Source organism: Gadus macrocephalus, chromosome 11, assembly GCF_031168955.1.
Source record: "Gadus macrocephalus chromosome 11, ASM3116895v1".
In the NCBI taxonomy this organism is placed as follows: Eukaryota; Metazoa; Chordata; class Actinopteri; order Gadiformes; family Gadidae; genus Gadus; species Gadus macrocephalus.
Window position 1 is genome coordinate 6,195,340 of NC_082392.1, and position 3,762 is coordinate 6,199,101.

Here is a 3,762-nt window from a genome sequence, read left to right on the forward strand (position 1 = left end):
GGAGGGAGGGAGTGAGGGATAGGAGGGAGGGAGGGAGGGAGGGATAGGAGGGAGGGATAGGAGGGAGGGAGGGAGGGAGGGAGGGAGGGAGGGAGGGAGGGAGGGAGGGAGGGATAGGAGGGAGGGAGGTAGGGAGGGAGGGAGGGAGGGAGGGATAGGAGGGAGGGAGGGAGGGAGGGAGGGAGGGAGGGAGGGGAGGGAGGGAGGGAGGGAGGGAGGGAGGGAGGGATAGGAGGGAGGGAGGGAGGGAGGGAGTGAGGGATAGGAGGGAGGGAGGGATAGGAGGGAGGGAGGGAGGGAGTGAGGGATAGGAGGGAGGGAGGGATAGGAGGGAGGGAGGGATGGAGTGAGGGATAGGAGGGAGGGAGGGAGGGAGGGAGTGAGGGATAGGAGGGAGGGAGGGAGGGAGTGAGAGAGGATAAGAGGGAGGGAGGGAGGGAGGGAGGGATAGGAGGGAGGGTGGGAGGAAGGGAGGGGGGGCAGGGATGGAGGGAGGGAGGGAGGGAGGGAGGGAGGGAGGGATAGGAGGGAGGGTGGGAGGAAGGGAGGGAGGGAGGGAGGGAGTGAGGGATAGGAGGGAGGGAGGGAGGGAGTGAGAGAGGGATAAGAGGGAGGGAGGGAGGGAGGGAGGGATAGGAGGGAGGGTGGGAGGAAGGGAGGGGGGCAGGGATGGAGGGAGGGAGGGAGGGAGGGAGGGAGGGAGGGATAGGAGGGAGGGTGGAGGAAGGGAGGGAGAGAGGGAGGGAGGGGTGGCAGGGAGGGAAGAAGAGAGGGGGGCAGGGAGGGAGGGAGGGAGGGAGGGATAGGAGGGAGGGAGGGAGGGAGGGAGAGAGGAGGGAGGGGGGCAGGGAGGGAGGGATGATGGGATAGGATGGAGGGAGAGAGTGATGGAGGGAGAGTTGAAGAGAGGGAGGGAGAGAGGGAGGGAGGATGGGATGGGATGAGAGGGAGGGAGGGGGGAGAGAGAGAGGGAGGGGGGAGTGTGCGTTACGGCGAGTTTACTGGCAGAGGGAAGGACGGGCGCAGAGGACGGGGGGGCTGTACGGGAGGTGGGGGGGGGGGGGCGGGGGGGGTGCTGGGGGGAGAAGGAGAGAATCGCACGTTGGGTGGAGGTCGGCGGAGAGAGAGCATGATGGAGTCAGAGTACACCTGCCCTGGGACGGTCACATGACGCATGCTACGCCTCGCTCGGCCACAGAACGAGGAGAGGGACACGGAGCTGCTGTCTGTCTGACCGGGGGTCTGACTGTCTGTCTGACTGTCTGTCTGACTTTCTGTCTGACCGTGGATCGGACTATTTGTCTGACTCTCTGTCTGGCTGTCTGTCTGATTTTCTGACTATCTGTCTGTCTGTCTGTCTCACTGTCTGTCTGTCTGTCTGTCTGTCTGTCTGTCTGTCTGTCTGTCTGTCTGTCTGTCTGTCTGACTGTCTGTCTGTCTGTCTGTCTGTCTGTCTGTCTGTCTGTCTGTCTGTCTGTCTGTCTGTCTGACTGTCTGTCTGTCTGTCTGTCTTTTTGTCTGACTGCCTTACTGTCTGGAGGTCTGTCTGACTGACTGACCCTTGGTCTGTTCATTGTGTGTGGTTACATGTCGGCCCTGCACCCAAACACTGCATCCATGAAGGTTTAAAACGAAGAGTGAAAAAAGGAAAGAGAGATGGTCTCTCTGCGCCCGTTGTCTGTGTTTGTTTTGCTACTGCTCTGTACCTGCTCAGCTTCTACGTACCACAGTGCTGGGAAACCAATTTAAATGCCACGGCTCTCCATCAACACACAAATAGACCTGCGTGTCTCATAAAATATATATGAAACCTATACTTAGCCCGTATATGAAACACAGCGGCCTAGGAATAGACGCACGGCCTGGCTAGAATACCTGGTCAAAATAAAGAAGGATTTGCAAAGTTAAATTACAGTGAAGGAACGCGAGATACAAGGAGCAGAGCCAATGGAATTCCTCTGCTGCTATCTGTCGAGATGACTGAGTCATTTCGCGGACTTGTTCCTGATTAAATTACAAGCCATAATTGAATTCCTTAATTAAATCTCTTAATTCTACTTTGCGTCCTGTTTTGTTTAAGTGAGTCCAAATGGCCACGATGCCATCTCACCCTCCCAGAGATATGGGCCGGTGGAGGCGCAGTGTTTGTGTGTGTATGTGTGCGTGTGTGTGCGTGTGTATGTGTGTGTTTGGTCGTCTGTGTGTGCGTGCATCCGGCGTGCGTGTCCGTCTGAATGCATCCAGTGGGTGTGTGTATGTGTGTGAGTGAGTGTGTGTATGTGTGCGAGTGAGTGTGTGTGTGTGTGTGTGCATTTGCCTGCATGTGTATGCGTGTGCGTGCAAGCTTTTGTGTTTCTGCGTGTGTGTGTTTGTGTTTGTGCGTGCGTGTGCATGTATGCATGTGTGTGTGCGCAACCAGCGAGCGTGTGTGTGTATGTGTGCGAGTGTGCGCATGTGTATGTGTGTGTGTGTGTGTGTGTTCTCGTGCTTGTGTACTCTTGTGCATCGACCAAGCGTGTATGTGTGTGTGTGTGTGTGTGTGTGTGCTGTGTGTGTGTGTGTGTGTGTGTGCGTGTGTGTATGTGTGTGCGTGAGTGAGCCTGTGTGTGTCTATGTGATCTGATAGGGTCAAGGACAGCAGATACGGTCTGCTCTACAGAGACGGGTGGTCTCAGGACCCTCAAGGTGCGTCTGAGGTCACAGCGCAGGGGCATAAAGTTGGGAGGGAAGAGAGAAGGTCCAGAATGAAACACAGAAAATAAAAAAACTAATAAATGAACAGATGGATTCGTATGAAGATACATGTCCGTGGACTCCTTTGGTTGCCAACTGATTCACTTATGTACTATTCAATTCTCCATTAGCCCGCCCACAATGCTACTGCGTGCGCACACACACACACACACACACACACACACACACACACACACACACACACACACACACACACACACACACACACACACACACACACACACACACATACACATACACATACACATACACACACACACACGCTGGACACACGCGCAACTACTTAAATACATGCATAAATACATACATAAAGTGTAGCCAACATGCCTTTATATTTCATAGCGGCTTAATCGAATCAGACCATAAAAACATTACAAATATGTTTGCGATTCGATTAGCTACAGTAGACTGGGAAACTGCACTCAGCAGATAAAAGCGTGTGGCTGTGGCCCCAAGCAAAGCCTATTGATAGCCTACATTGATCCGGCACTGCCTCCCTGTGGTCATTCCGGGTAACGCAAGTCTCAACCGTCAATTGATAGTGCAGTACTCGTTAGCCAGTATTGTGTGAATGGACAGATTTCGACCAAGTTAATCACTGTTATTATGACATGTAGGACTACATCCCCAGCCTTTAGTTATTATATTATTCATTTTACAACATGGACTTTCTGGAGTCCTAATAGGCTGACATTGACAGAGAAAGTCCCATGGTAACGGAGGCCTAATCTAATTCGTTCGACACAAACATCACCACTTCCACAAGAATTTGCAATGCTTTCTTAATTGCTGGAGATAATTACTTTAACTATAAATAGCGCAGCCTCCAATTCAACTGGCATAGGGCCTACAGTAGCCACACAATCCAACACGAATGCAACTGTGCGCTATGAATAATCTATCGTATAAAATAAGATAAATAAAGTCAAAGTAACCTGGGTGATTATGACTGCACACCGGTGGTTTTTAACACCCTGAGATCAGCGGTTTATCTCGGTGGCTGCATGA